Below are 15311 nucleotides of genomic sequence, written 5' to 3'. Positions count from 1 at the left end.
GGGCAGTCCTACCCAGCAGACTAGGTGGTAGAGGTGGGATCCTCAGAGTCAAGGCCACATTCCCTGGGACACATCTTAACATCTTTCTTATTTTTGGTTATTTTGCTATCTACCTCTTGCCATTTCCAGACTACAACAGTATATTTTTGTGTTCAATATAAACATTTGAAACATACCACAAATATCTGAAGCCTGTCTTGGCATTTCATTTAATACCAGCATCTCACAATAAGCAATACTGCTCAAGGCCAGAGGTTAACATTTCCTCTAGGAACTTAAGTACACACAGAGAGGTTAGTCCCTGCATAAGTGTCCTTTCAAGGCCATGGTCAGTTAAGACAAACCAAGGGCAGCCAGTAGGGTGGAGTTGGGGGCGGGGGGTGGGCAGTTACCATCTGTTTTGTGACACACGCCATTTCTGCAGTTTTCAGTGTGTCCAACCTGGGCACACAGAGGAGCCTTAGACAATACTTCCTTTCGGCTATTCCTTTTCAAAAGAACTTCCAAATTCAACTCTTGCCCCATTACTTTTAATTTGCACCAGATCACCATTTTTCTACCTAACTGCCACAAGCTTAGTCACTGCATCTGATCGTATCATCTACTGCCTCTGGGAGATCAGGAGAAAGGCTGAATTCAGATCTATTCACTACGATGCAAACTGATTTAGAGACCACCAAGGCTGTCATCAACACCATCCACCCATCCCATCTGACCTGAGGATAACTGAGGGTAAAGAACAGGCAGGGGCCCTGGATTGAGCAGAGGCCGGGAGGCCATGAGCACTGCCTTCAGCTGCCTGCTCTGCTCGGGTATTAATAGGCCTCACATTACAACCCCTTACAAAGAAGAAATCTTTAACTAGCCCACCACAGTCGCTAGGAAACAGTACACAGAGGCATTTATCGCAGTTACCCTCAAGGTTGGAAGCAAAAGTTTAGTAATCACCGTATAAAAACAAGAGAAACAAGTTCTGCAAAGAAGGCAAGGCTGGTGAAGGACAGCTGGGCAAAAAGCAAGAAGGGTGACGTAGGAAAGGAAGCCTAGAGTGTCCTGGGGGAACCGAGGACTGGGGTGGTGGCAGGAAAGGCTCCTCTACCTGCACACGTGATGTCCACTCTGGGCAGAGCCGTGAGCCCCAGAAAGGCGGTTTGCTGGCAGGCACCTAACTCTGGTTTCTCAGTAGCAAACACGTGAAGGTTCATGAGAACCCAGGAGACCAGGCAAATAGAACGCATCCAGCGAGGACAGCAGCCAGTCCCCGAGCTGCTCTCGGGGGAATTTAGGTCACGCTCTCCCACCCCTTGGTTTTGTCATAGCACTTGCCTGTCTTACTTCAGGTCTCATGTCCCCTTCCCCGGCAAGCTCCCCTTCCCACTCCCTTGGAAACAAAACCCTCCTGAGCAGAGGCTGGCAAAGGTTTCCATTCTGAACCCAGAGTTTGCCTCCTGTGAGGCAAAACCTTCTGGCCTCAAAAGCTCAGTACAAGAATGAGCTCCCAGGGTAAACACTGCTGGGCCTTCTCCCCACCCACTCCCACTCCAACCCAGGACACAAATTTGGAGTCATAACTCATACTCTGGATTCCAAGTGCTTCCACTCGCATCCTTTGCCTGCTTAGCACAGGACTTACACAATTGGGCCCAAACTCTTTTGTTACTCACCAAAAGAAAAAAACTTCAGCCAAAGTCAAATTCTTTAGTAAATTTAGAGAACTGTGTGCTTAAACCCAAATCCCAGATACATTCCAGCCTCCCAAGATCACAAACAAGTCAAATACACATTACATGTCTGCTATACTCCTTAGATTATTTCCTCCAAGCAAACAGGAATAAAAAACAATGCCATTTGGAAACAGAACCACGTAAAATTCCAGGATATTTACAAAGTACTCCCCCACCTTGACACTAACCATTTGCTCAGTGGTTTGACATCACAATTTGCACAACCATCATGAACTCCAGTGAGCAGAGCTTCCTCCCCACCTACCAGGTTGCAAACCATTCAGGATATACCAGTTCTGTTTGAGGTCACCATACCACTGAATGGGCTCAATTTGGAGCTACTGAAGAGTGAAACTAGACCTAAAATCTACAATATGAAGATACATTCAACTTCATTATGAAAGCAAATGAAATACGCAAATATGAAAAATATAACATAGCAATACAAACAATTCTAATGAGTTTAGAACTCAAACCTTTATTTGTGCTGGAAAGGGGAAGAAAAACAATTAGTAATCGTGTACATGATGCAACAGGACGGGTTCCAATCATACAGAGCAACACACGTACTTGTCTCACCTGCTTTTACAGTTTCAGTTTCACAACAGCATACCAGAACTATTTCCCCATACATGCATGACTCATGTCCTTTAAATTCCAATGACGTAATTATATCATGCGCAAGTCACCAGTTGAGAACTTAACTATTATGTCAACATTATTTTTTTAAACATTAAAAAGGACCCAGAAAACAGAAAAATCCCAAGGGCAAAATCTACTGGGCCTTTAAAATGTTCACATTGAAATTTAAGGGGAAGAGGGATGTGATAAATAGCCACTGGGATTCCTTCAACAGGCGCACCTCAGAAACAAGTATCATAAAGGGTTTTCAGATCTTTCCCTGAATTTCTACGGAACATATTAGTAAAACACATCCTCACCCCCGGTCTTGCTCTTATTTCCCAAACTGATTTTGGTTGATAGTTCCCCCTTTAGTACCAGGTCACTTAAAAAGCACAAACATTCAAATTAAAGATACAGTGGATTAACTGTAACCTTAGCAAGGGTACATGGATTGTTATCAAATATTACAGTAAATTTACAGTGATCAAAGTTATCAGGTTCTCCTTGTTACAATGACAATGAAAAGCTAATAGTAAAAACTTGTTACTAATACCCATCACAAAGACAAGATGGATTTATAAGGCCCAAAGTAACATACAAAATCCCTTTAGAAATCACTGAATTTTCACTTTGCTAAGTTTCAACTGCAAAACCCAGAAAAGTATATTTAATCTCAAGCGCACAGCAAAAACCTTAAATTTAAATACTTTAAAGCCCACAATTTGGGTATTTAGTGTCTTTTCCAAGATTGCTCCTGAATATTGCACACCTTTCAAGCTTCAGATAAACCACTTAATACTGAAAAGCAGTGAAGGCTGTTAACTTGCTGAGGTAAGTTTCTGACACCAATCTTTCAAGTGACTGATACTCAGGTTTTCAGTTACCTTCTCAGACTTCCCCATCTTGCAGCAAAGCAAAACAATTTTGCATTTTCCCCTGTACTTAGCAGAGTACTAAGCATTTTAGAAAATTCCCAAGCAACCTGTGTATCCGAGCAACACTTTAACTAGCATTAACAATTTACAACTAGTATTTCCTCTGCCCATTGAGCTCTATTCAATTCTCCAGAGCTCTGTGTACTGGTGATTCCCCACCAATCCCCACCCCCACCCCCTGAAACCCAACCACAACCCTCTCCCTTTTCTCACCCCAGCCCCTCCCAGCAGAAACAGCGCCAAGCTGTTTCCTCCCCCAACACACCCTCACCAAAGCCCTCCCACTTGAACACTAAGATTACTTTGAAATCTATGTAAAATCCAACCTAAAAAGCATTTAGGCACAAGATGAATCAAAGATCACTATCATCTGACCATTCCCTTTTCCTAGTAATCTGCAATCTAATGCAGAAGCTAGACCTGCCATTTCTATCACAACTTGGGCATGACCAACTTGTACCCTCCCAGACCGTAGCACAACACAATGACCCTTCAATTTGCCAGTCTGTTTCATCTAAAAATTGGCCTAAGACGTTTCAAACTTGAACACTTCCCAATACACAGGTTTTATCATCACACTAAGAATTCCTCCGACCAATGCACAGGCAGGCAGGCAGACAGGTAGGTGAGAGGGTCACTGGGCTCCATCTGCAAGCTCCATATACAAGGCATCACTCTGCGTTGCAGCATCAGCGTTAAAATGTTCTACTGCTTAAGAATCTTCTGGAAGCAAAGTTTGTAGCACAAAACTAGTAGTATGACAGGAGGCTCAATTTAGAAGATGCAGCATCTGAAAACCACCCCAGAACAGGAGGGATGCCTGCTGGCTTTGACGTGCCCATAGGTTGTTGCTCCCGGATCAAACATTCAAAGCAACACATCTGCTGATGGCCCCGGATGCACCTCATTTGGACTTTAAAGATTGCCCCTTCATAAGCCCATCTGAAAACCTTAAAGGCTCCTGAATAAAGGGCTTCCTGAGCAAGGCCTGGAACCATGACACTGGAGAACTTCCTCCTCCTAAGCCTCTGGAAATTCAATCTGCAGACATCAATTTAGGCGGGCTCTCTCCTCCAGGGTCTCCCCTCCTGCTCTGCTACGACTCACACTGGCCAGGGGTTCCATTTCTCCCGGTGCCATCTGATCGCCATGATGAACACTATAGTAACAAACCACGGTCTATGAGGCATTTTCGTAGCTTTCAGCTGGTAAAATGGCTGCGGGCCCACCCAAGGGTGCACATTCAATCCCCACCCTCTCCACGGGGAAGCAACACCAACCCGCCCACCCAAAGTCTCAGCAGGGGATGCCTTTCCTCCTTCAGGATTACCAACAATACCGACTCTGACAGGGACTTCAGCAGCTTTCCCAGGCTTACCAGATTACCAGAAGCAATGTTTTAAGCGAATGGATAACCTCGAGAGAATTAAAGGGAGGAGGGGCAGAGTGAGCTCACAGAAGAGGTTAGCACGGAACCTAGAGGAAAAGTCCAAAGGGAAGCACTGCCACCTGGAAAATAAAGTGTGGGTCAATTTTCTCCGCCTACAGCCCCCGCCTGTCAAACACGTGAGGCGCCACACTAATAACGCACCTTACCTCCTGATCACTCCCTAGACCACCCTCACCTCCGACCAGAGGTCTGGCCTCACACCCAGACCTGGGTTCCACCAGGCTGGGCCTGGCTGGACCCTGTCCCGGGCCAAGCCAGAATTACATACCGCCCTGGACCAGAGCTGTCAGCCCCACGAAGCTAAGTTCAGTTTCCACAACACCAGGCCTCATCCCCAGGCGGGCTCACAAACCCTTCGTCTGGAAAAAAAGGGGGCTGCTGGTATTAAGTTCAAGTTCCGCCCTCCCAGCCCACCTGCGGACCTGCACCCTACTGCCTTCCTTCCTGTTCATTTTCCGGGAACCGACTGTTCAGTTACGCCTCCAGCAAGGATGGCAAGACCCTCAGTCTCCTCCACTTCCTGTCTCCGTCTTCCTTCTTCCACACCAACCACACCTGCTTAGGCTGAGCGGCCCCCTCCCAGAGGTCAAATTCCCCTTCTCCAGTGGGCAGCAGCAACAGGCAGGCCTGGAGTGTTGTCCTCCCCCTGGGTTACTGCGGGTACCTCTGACACAGCTCTCCCCAGCAGTTTCCCAAAGATCTAGTCTCCCCATTAACCTTTCTCTTGGCACCCCCACTCAGTCTCATCTAACTCTGCCATCTCCCCCATCTGTCCCGAGAAGCCCTATCTGGCCACTCCTCCCCCACAACTAAACCCAAACCCGCAACCCTCCTTATAGCTAACTCCTGCGGGACAGGATACAACTTTGGCTTTTATAGCCCTGGTTCGCGTCACCAGGACATTGCTCAACGGGACGATTCCTCCACTGCCACCGGAAAAAGAGTCCCTCCCTGACCCTGCCCAAGGAGAGGACGCGCGGTGGTTCCCTGTCTTCCCGGGGTGTCCGCCCTCTTACATTCCCCGATTATTCCTGCTTCGCTTAGCAGTGCTTCCAGAGATTGAGGACAGAACTCAAGGTCACATCTGGGAGACGGATTCCAACGTGGGGTGGAGTAGAGGGGTGGAGAGAAGGTCTTTTCTCCTGGTCTTGGAGCCGGGGGTGGGTAGGCACCTTGTTCCCTGAGAGAAGGGGTGGGCTGGGAAGATGGGTTGGTCCGTTCTCCCGCGTGGGCGAAGGCAAACTGCGGGGGTCGCTTCAGGTCACTCCGCCCCAGGAAGTCTGAAAGAAGAGCCGGCAGAGCGTCTGGAAAATTCCAGGCGGCGGCGGAGAGATCTCTGCGGAGGGCGCATCACACCCCAGGCGCCAGCGGCCTTGGGGCGGGGCGGCAGCGCGTGACTCCTAGGGCGGTGGCTCGGCCTCGTGAGCGCCGGTGACGTCAGGGCCTAGGCGCGCGGGTGGGTTGGGGTGGGGGTGGGTGTGGTGTGATGGCCCGAGTTCCCGGGACTGCAGCCAGGATCCTCCTGAGGGGAGCGCGGACTGTCTGCATGTTGGCACTCAGGCAGCCCTTAGAGAGCTGTACCCAGAGCTGTGCTTAGTGTCTCTGATTAAGAAACGTGCTGTGGTTTATATTTTTTAAAAGTTGATTAAGAAGTTAAGCCCCCGTGTTGCCACCTGTTGGTAGCTGATGAGCATGACTCATGACTTTGTTATTCTCTGTTACCAGGGGCCTAGAGGTTTGAAGTATGTAATCAGAAAAGATGTCCATGCTGGGATAGACTTTTATGATTGTTCATTATGTATTAAATGGAAAAAAGCAGTTGCAAGGTAATGAAAAGCACATCTTGTTTGTGCAGGAAAAATACATGTAATTCCGTGACAAGAAAACTGAAGGGGTGTAGATACTAAACTCATTTTATTTTGGGGATTGGGAGGTGGGGGAAAAATTTTTTGGAAGGAAGAACAAATTTGTCCAGGCCTGTTTACAGCTTCTGGTGGGCTTCAGAGAGCCTGTTTGATGACTGCTGGGGGCACTGCCCACTGGCTGCCCACACGAAGCAGGCCCCCAACCTGGGTGTCCCAACAGCGAGAGAAAAGCAGGTGAACTCTTATCCCCTCCATCAAGGCCAGGCAGGAACTGTGTGCTTGCTGAGAATTTTGAAAAGGGTAGTTGGCATCTCCCTTGCCACTGTGGGACCAGAGTGAGGAGGAACCACAGCCCCAGACCCCCTGTGTGGCCTGGTCTCAGCCCTGGACCCCAGCAGCATGGGGTGTAAGGATGGTGATCAGAGTAACCATAACTGAGAATAGCTTCTTGTACCAACTCCCGCCAGGAAATCTCCCAGGGTAACCACCCACACTCCAAACAAAACCTCCTGTGACAGCAGGCCCCCTTGGTAACAAGGGGGAAACTAGGGAAGATTTTTTTCCCCCTGCCTCTGTGAGATGCCATCTGCGGGTGGGCCAGGCCCAGCTGCCGCACCCTCCCTGCGTTCTGGGAAAACTGATGACTCTCATGTGACCCTCATCCCAGAAGGGCGAGTCTGTGGCAAGCCCAGGCTTGTTCACAGGGCTGCTCAGCCGCCCCTCTTCTGCCACGGAAGGATTCTGGCAGCTCACTCTTCCCCAAGATCTGCCTCATCTGTCTTGTCCTGACAACATTTCCAGGGGTGGGTTGGGGAGACTTGGCCTGAAAAAACTGTGGAAAAAGGGAATTGCCTGTTAGAATGTTCTAGAAAGGCTAGGAGGTGTGTGTAATACTAAGTGAGTGCTTTTGCTGCTGCGTCACAGTACCAGGCCTTTATTTATCTACAAGGCGCCTGAGAGGAGGTTGTCCCTGCTGTCTGTCCTCTTCCTAGGCCCAACCTGATGTCCTAGTTTTCTATTTTCTACCTCTGGCTAATAATCTCCCTCATTTACACATGTCATTTCTAAATCCCAGAAACGAACTATCTTAGATTTTATTTTTCAAAAGAGCAGGAGTAGGTGGAATTAGCCACACACAAGGCATTAGGATTCTATAAAGCTTAGGACTCTCCAACGCAAAAGGAACTAAGGCCCTTCTTTGTGTCCCTGCGTCTGGTGTAGCCCGGCCGCACATTCCATTTTAAAGGACAAAGTCACCCAATTTCAGTGGGTCTTGGTTTAGAAGCTCTCCTGGCCTCAGAGTTCCACACAGCTAGTTTTCTCTGGAGATTTAATGTATTTGAGGGGAGATGAGGGTGGAAAACCACATCCTGCCATAGGGGAGCTGAGGCAGTGCTCACAGTAAGGTGGACTAATGTGGAACTTGGGTTCTGCCTCTTTCTCTGCAAATAAGGCTAAAAATAACTCCATCCTCACAGAGCGGGAGGGCAGGGTGGCCAGTGCGTCAGCAGATTTCTCTGGATCAAAACAAGCTGTTCCAGGAAACAGCAGTAAACAAGAGGACCTTGGGTCCCTGGGTGGGGCTGGGTGGTGATAGATCTGACCCACCCCCAGGTGGGTGGCCGAAGCCTGCTCTTTCCTGGGCAGCCCACTTAGGGCCTCAGAGTTGGAGGGGAAAGGACAGGAAGCCCCCCTTGGGCAACATCTGGATTTCAGGGGCAGGGCGGGGGCTCCAAGTCCTTTCTCACAGCCATGGTCGCCTCCCCATCTTGTTCTGAAGCCCACTTAGCTCTGTTGTTTCCAAACATGCACACCAGCGTGGGCAAGGACCCAAGAGGGAGAAGAGGGATGAGAAAGGGATGGACTTCAGGTTCAAGATGGGTAGTATGATGACAGTATTGTTGCCACCAGCGAATGTGCCAGAACCTGTGCCTATCCCCCACAGCTCCAGAGCCGTGGCTTCTGGGTCACCTTGGGCTCTCTGGTCACAGGAGACCTTCGGCTGGGGCCTTTTCCCTCTGAGCCCTGAGCCCCTGGTTTCAGGGCCTGGATGAGGAACTGTGCAGTCACGGTGTGCTGGCCCAGAGCCCTTCCTGCCCTGGCTGGTCTCACCGCAGCCCTGGCAGGAACAGCAGCCTGGAACTCCCCGCCCAGTCCCCACTGGCCTCCCCTGCCCTGGCAAGAAGCTAGCCTCAGCCTGGGCTCCGGCCTGGTCGCCCCCCACCCCATGACCCTTGGCAGGCCCTCAACCTCTCCCAGCCTGCTCTCCTCGTTCCCACTTCCTAATTCTGATAAAAACTCTTCTGCCTGGAAGTGCTTCACCCAGTGGCCACCTAGCTGAGCCCTCCCTCAGCTCCTTCCTGCCTCTGCCCAGAGGCCACCTTCTCTGTGAGCCCCCCACCCTGCCCTCTTGGGACTTTAGCTCCTGGAGGAAGGGTTTTCTGTCTGTTTTGTTCTTCACTGGATCTCTGCATCTGGCAGTCCCTGAAGTGGTCCTGGCGTGGAACAAACCTCGTTAAATGTGTTGACCAAACAGTTATGTTTTGTAAAGTTCACTGTCCACCTTGAGGCTCTCAGGAAATATTTGTGATGTTTGTGGACTGACTGAAGGAAGGAAATGAGTTCCCAGGTCAGCAGCAGGCTCACAAACTTGATGATAGGCCCAGTTCGGGGGCCTGTCCAACCCCATGCCCCCAGAAAGGGGGGCTGCTCGTACAGAGTGTGTGGTGCAGCTAAGGAAACCAGAGGAGCCTCTCTCAGTCGAAACTGGGAGAAGGCATTCGAGGGAGAGGGCATCAGGAGTGGCTACTCCCAGACCCTGGTTTATAAGGCAGAGAAGGATGTGGGCTGGGCCATCTGCATTTCATGCTCTCATTTTGGGGGCCCATGTGTGTTAAAAAGAGAGAGGGGGAACAAGGAGGGCATTCTAAGTTAGGAGAGAATTTCTCACACGTGGGATTTATGCCTCCTCTGGGGGTGGTAGGGCCTGTGGCTCTGGGTTCCTGAAGCCCTTCCCTGGCCATTGCCGGGCAGGTCCAACTGAGAGCCTCCCCACTCCTAGGGCCAGGCTTCAGGCCTCAGGTCTCGGGCCATGCCTCCAGGAAATAACTTTGATGGTGCCACTCTCCTGCATCCGGGTCTTTGGGACTTCCTGCCACATACAAGGCCTCTGGTGCCCCAGCCCTCCCCCCAGTACCCCCCCTTCCCTGAGCCTGCCTCCTCCCTGGAGCTCGCACAGCCCTTCTCCTGCCACCTCCTTACTGGCTCCTGGTAACATCCCTGTGTTCTGAAGCCCCAGCTCCTACGTGCTCACCAAACTTCCTTGTTCCCCACCCCCTCCATGCTGAGCACTTGTGTCCCTGCTCCCCAGGCCCCACCCGCCAGCAGAGGGAAGGCCTGTGGAACGAGGGACTCGGTCCCACAAGCCTTCTTGCCTCCTCTCCCATTGCTGCCCACCAGTGGCCCCCAGACCTCCTCAGCCAGGCCCGCTGTTGCTGACTAAGGAAGTCCCAGCTTTCGTAGGCCTGTGTCCATCTTACTAGCCTCACCCCAAGCCCCACCACCAGGAGTCTTGGTGATGGCTCCTTTGGGTCAGGAACCGGGCGGTGCTGACCCCCACCACCTCCCATGCCTGGGTCTGCACAGCCCCCCAAGAAACCCTCTCCCTTCTCCGGGGCCCGCGTGTAGCCCCTGATGCCCGAGTCCACTTCTGCTACCATCTCTGCTGACGGACCGTCTTCAGGCCGAAGCCTCCACTTGCCCCCACAGTGACCCCCACTGGACAACAACCAGTGGGTTGTTCAGACTGCCCTTGAACCTCTGAAGGAGACTTTTCTGTTCTGACCCTCCCTGTCCTGCCAGAGTGGCATCCGTGGGAGAGGCGTGTGTGGTGCCCGGCTTCTGTGGCAGAGCGAACCCCTCTGAGTGCTTCCTTCGGCCCCTGCAGGCTGCTGACCTTGATGCTGTGAGGGAGGCCTGGGCTCTTCCTGGCCCAGAGAGTCAGCAGTCACCACCCCCTCAACATCAAATGCCAAGATCAAAAGGGCAGGGGACACAGAAGTCCTGGGAAGAGCTGGGACTATTATTTTCCCGCTTGCAAATTATACCTATGACAAGTAGTTTAAAATAGCTGGAGGCCTCCGTGGTGGGGGAGGGGAGGTGTGAGAGAGGGCTGGACTGCTGGGAAGGGGAGGGGTGGGGGCCGTCAGCTTCCTTAGGCAAGGGGCGGGGCGGGGCAGGAGGGAGGGGACTAGCTCCGTGGTGTGCGCCCCTCACTTCCTGGATTCCCCCAAATAGCCTCAGTTTAAAATATTTTGACTCGGTTGTCATTTCACCAAAAAACAAAAGACATTCCAAAGCAGAATCCTGATCTTCGGAAAATATAGGTCCTCACACCAACTGGGGAACGCAAGGGGAGCTCTGTATCTGGTGCTCTTGGAGGTCCAGGACCCCAGATCATGCACCAGAGGAAGGTGGCGGCGGTCAGGAGCCAGCGCGCCGGTTCTGAGATCGGCTGGGCACGCAGCTTCAGACCCAAAGCCCCAGATTCTGCCCTGGTGCGTAGATCCACGCAGGAGGTCCCACTTCACCGCCTCTGCAGGGAGAGGAAGGGGCGGCCTCAACTGCCCCCTGCTGGCCACAGCCAGACCAGCAACGTAGGGCAGTGACCATGGCTGACTCCCCTCCAAACTGCCCCCAACCCTGAATTGTCAACTGGTTGGGGGCAAAAAAAGCAGCAGACCATGGGGCACCAGACTTGCTGCTTAAAACTGAAGTCCTAGGGCAGGTGGGGGTATAGCTCAGTGCATACCTCCATTGAAAAAAAAAAGAAACCAGCTCCTGGAGTAACGGAAATAAAAGCAAAAATAAACAAAATGGGATCTAATTAAACTTAAAAGCTTTTGCACAGCTAAGGATACCATCAGTAAAACGAAAAGACAACCTACAGAATGAGAGAAAATATTTGCAAATGATGCGACCAACAAGGGACTAATTTCCAAAATACACAAACAGCTCATACACCTTAATATCAAAAAAACAAGCAATCCTATCAAAAAATGGTCAAAAAGCCTAAATAGACATCTCTTCAAAGATAGACAGATGACCAACAAGCACTTGAAAAGATGCTCAATATCACTAATTGTTAGAGAAATGCAAATCAAAAACGACAATGAGGTATCACCTCACACCAGTCAGAATGGTCATCATTAAAAAGTCTACAAACTATAAATGCTGGAGAGGGTGTGGAGAAAAAGGAACCCTCCTACACTGTTGGTGGGAATGAAATTGGTGCAACCACTATAGAGGACAGTATGGAGGTTCCTTAAAAAACTAAAAATAGACTTACCATGTGATCCAGCAATCCCACACCTGGGCATATACCCAGAGAAAAATATAATTCAAAAAGACACATGCACCCCAGTGTTCACAGCAACACTATTTACAATAGCCAAGACATGGAAACAACCCAAATGTTCATCAATAGATGACTGGATAAAGAAGACACGGTATGCATATACAATGGAATACTAGTCAGCCATAAAAAAGAATAAAATAATGCCATTTGCAGCAACATGGATGGAACTGGATATTGTTGTTCTAAGTGAAGTAAGCCAGAAAGAGAAAGAAAAATGCCATATGATACCATTTACTTGTGGAATCTAGGAAAAAGACGCAAATGAACTTATTTGCAAAACAGAAAGAGATTCACAGACATAGAGAACAAACTTATGGTTACCAGGGGGTAAAGGGGGTGAAAGGGAAAATTGGGAATTCAAAATTTGCACCTCTTGGGGAGTGATGGAAATGTTCGCTATTTTGTGTGGTAGTGGTTTCATTGGTGTATACATTTATTAAAATTCATCAACTTGTACATTTAAAATACGTGTAATTTACTGTACAGGAGCCATACTACAATAAAGGTGTTAAAAAGAAAAAAAGCTGAAGTCCTGATCCAGGGTGGTCCCAACACCCCAGTTCTGGGTGGTGTTGGGTAACCTGATTGCCTTCTCCGAAGTGGGCTGATGTGGGCAGGGAGAAAGTGCCAGGTGACGCCAAAGCATCCTCTGGCTTGGAAGAAAGAGGAGCAGTGAGAATCCGTCAGGAGGTCTGCACTTCCTTGGCTCAGGGCTTTCAGTGCTCATCGTCACAGCCAGGCTTTGCTTGGCTCCCCTGCCCTGCCCCCTTGCCTTCTCACTTGGCTCCACTTGTCTCTATCCTAGAACCTTTCAGGCCCCCTCCTCCAGGAACCCTTCCTTGATCACTCACTTGCAGATGTGTGCAGAGCACTGTGTTCTGCCTTTGTGGGTGATGAGCATCATATTTCCCTCACTAGCCAGAAGAAGTAGGTCTTACCATCCCCATTTTAGAGATGAGGAAATGGAGGCCCAGAAAGGGGATCTAATTTGCCTAAGGCTGCACAGCAGGGATGGAGGAGAGTTAAACAATGAGTAGAGTCTTAGCCCTCCCGGAGTGACCGGGTGACCAGCCTGTTCCCAGGGGAACATTGACTTCCAGTCTCCTGGGCCAGGGCAAAGGGAATGTGGGCTGGGGTGTGTTGGGAAGCCAAGCTAGGGAGGCAGTTGGAGAGTGTGAGGAAAGGCCAGAGAAGGGAGATTGCAGGGTGCATTCTAGAAACCAGTGGAGCCAGTGTGCCTGGTGGGCAGGGACCAATCCAGGACTTGTGTAGCCTGAAGCTTAAATAAATGTAGGGGCCTCCTTTAAAAAAATAATTATTTAAGTCCTACTTTTTCAAATTTTACAAAACCATTGAACACACTGCTAGGCTCTCCCAGGGACTTGGAAGGAGCTCCTGCAAAGTGAGAGGGCGATGAAGCTGGAATTTCATTCATTCCAGTGACTCAGCCTTTGGGCAGGCCCCCGTCTGTGCGCAGAGGATTGGGGAGGGAGGCCTGGAGTTCAGGCTGCTACCCTCACTGCCCCATTAGACATTGCTGACCACCCTCTGGGAGCCTGGATTTGGGCCAGTGCTGCCTCACAGGGATGCATAAACCAGGGCCCCGACCTCAGGGTGGCTGTGGAAGAGGCAGTGGGAAAACATCCGCTTCACAGTCCAGGAAGCTGACTCTGAGCGGACCTTCCAGCAGCTACCTTGCTGGCCGTGCAGAGCCAGGTTCCCCACCAGGATCTGGTTCCCAGCGGGGCTCCCTCACCCGGCCCCTTTGACAAGCACCCAAGGGTGCCTGGAATTGGGATCACAGGCCCCAGGCCTTCATGGAACTGAGTGGCTTCCCCATCTTTGCAGCTGCAGGTCCTCCTCCAGGACACAAGGGGTGGTTTCCAGGGCTTGGCCTGTCTCTCGCCTGGAGCCCCAGGCTTGGCCAGCAGTCTGAGCAGTGGAGCCAGGAAGGCTGAACTAAGTCCAAGGGGAGGGGGCAGGTAGTGGGGAATGACACACAAGGAGATGGTCTGAGTGGGCAGTGCCCCCTTCTGTCCCTCTGCCAGGCTGGGTGGGCACAGGAGAGCACGAGGGCCATTCTGTGGAGGACAGCCCTCTGACCACGGAAATGCTGTGCACATGCGGGGCTGGGGAGACATGTCCTGAATTTCTGGACAGGCAGCTGCTCCGGCTCACTCAGCCGCCAGGTCACAGCTCAGGGAGGCCTGTTTAGAGACGGGCAGAGAGGAGGCAGCAGCACTGGCCGGGAGCACAGAGCAGGGGAGGCCGCGGCAGGAAGGGTGGCAGGGTTGGCAGAATGAGGCCCCCCAAGATGTCTGTGTCCAACCCCGGCAGAGCCTGTGGATGTTAGGTCACATGACTAGGGGAATTAACATTGCTAATCAGCTGACTTTAATAAGGAAATCATCCTAGATTATCTGCCTTGGCGCTGTGTAATCCCAAGGAAGAGGAAGGCAGAGACTCAGAGAAGAAGCGAGAGGGAAGGGCAGACAGTGTGCTGCAAGGACCCTTCACTGGCTCTGAAGATCAAGGAAGGGGCCACAAGCCAAGGAAATGGATTCTCCCCGGGAGCCTCCAGAGGAATGCAACCCTGCTGACACCTTGACCTCAGCCCAGTGAGACTCATTTCAGACCCTGATGTCCAGAACTGTCAGATCAGGAATGCAGGTCGTAGTCATTTGCTATGGTGGTCCTAGTAAACTGCCATGGGTGGCGAGGGCAGACGGGCCTGATGCGAGGAAGGGCCCCAGGCCTGCCAGGCCCGGGCAGTGGGTGCCCCCTGCCCCACCAGAGAGCGTGTCTGTGCCGTCGGCAGCGCCTGGCCTCTCAGGTGGATCCAGTTCTCCCGCCCAGCTTTCCGGGTACAGAACTTCTAGAGATGATGAAAAGAGCTAACACCTACTGAGTGCCTAGTCAACGCCAGACCGTAAAGCATCCCAGCGACCCTGGGAGGTGGGTACTATTATTATTCCCATCTTGAAGGTCAAGAAGTAGAGGCTCAAGGTTGGTGTCTCACATAAGTGCCCACGATCGTGGCATCCTGCTGCTTTCACCAGGGGAGGACCCCGTCCCTGTCACCAGTGCCCAAGGGGCGGGGCCCTAATCCTGGGACCTATTATCAGGACACATGGCTTGCTCCTTTCAGCTCCTGAAATGTTCAGAGTGAACCCCAACTCCCCTCTAGAGCTTTCCATCCAGGGCCAAAGCCCGCAGTTATCACTGCTGCTTCCTGTGGGGCTCCTGGTGCTCCGAAGGGTGGGTCTGATGCCTTCCTGCCCCCAACAGGGCCTGTGG

The 15311-nt window shown here is 51.3% G+C and overlaps 1 long non-coding RNA gene across 1 annotated transcript; it reads right to left on the bottom strand.

The window, feature by feature from the left end:
• Positions 1–2182: 2182 nt before the first annotated feature.
• LOC140698824 (uncharacterized) lies at positions 2183–5740 on the bottom strand. Its single transcript, XR_012076800.1, has 2 exons — positions 4662–5740; positions 2183–4442 (listed from the first exon to the last, which is right to left on the bottom strand). It is a non-coding gene; the product is annotated as an uncharacterized lncRNA (long non-coding RNA).
• Positions 5741–15311: the final 9571 nt, after the last annotated feature.

Source organism: Vicugna pacos, chromosome 10, assembly GCF_048564905.1.
Source record: "Vicugna pacos chromosome 10, VicPac4, whole genome shotgun sequence".
Classification (NCBI taxonomy): domain Eukaryota; kingdom Metazoa; phylum Chordata; class Mammalia; order Artiodactyla; family Camelidae; genus Vicugna; species Vicugna pacos.
The sequence above is the reverse complement of the archived record's forward strand: the minus strand, read 5'-3'. Positions and strand labels throughout refer to the sequence as shown.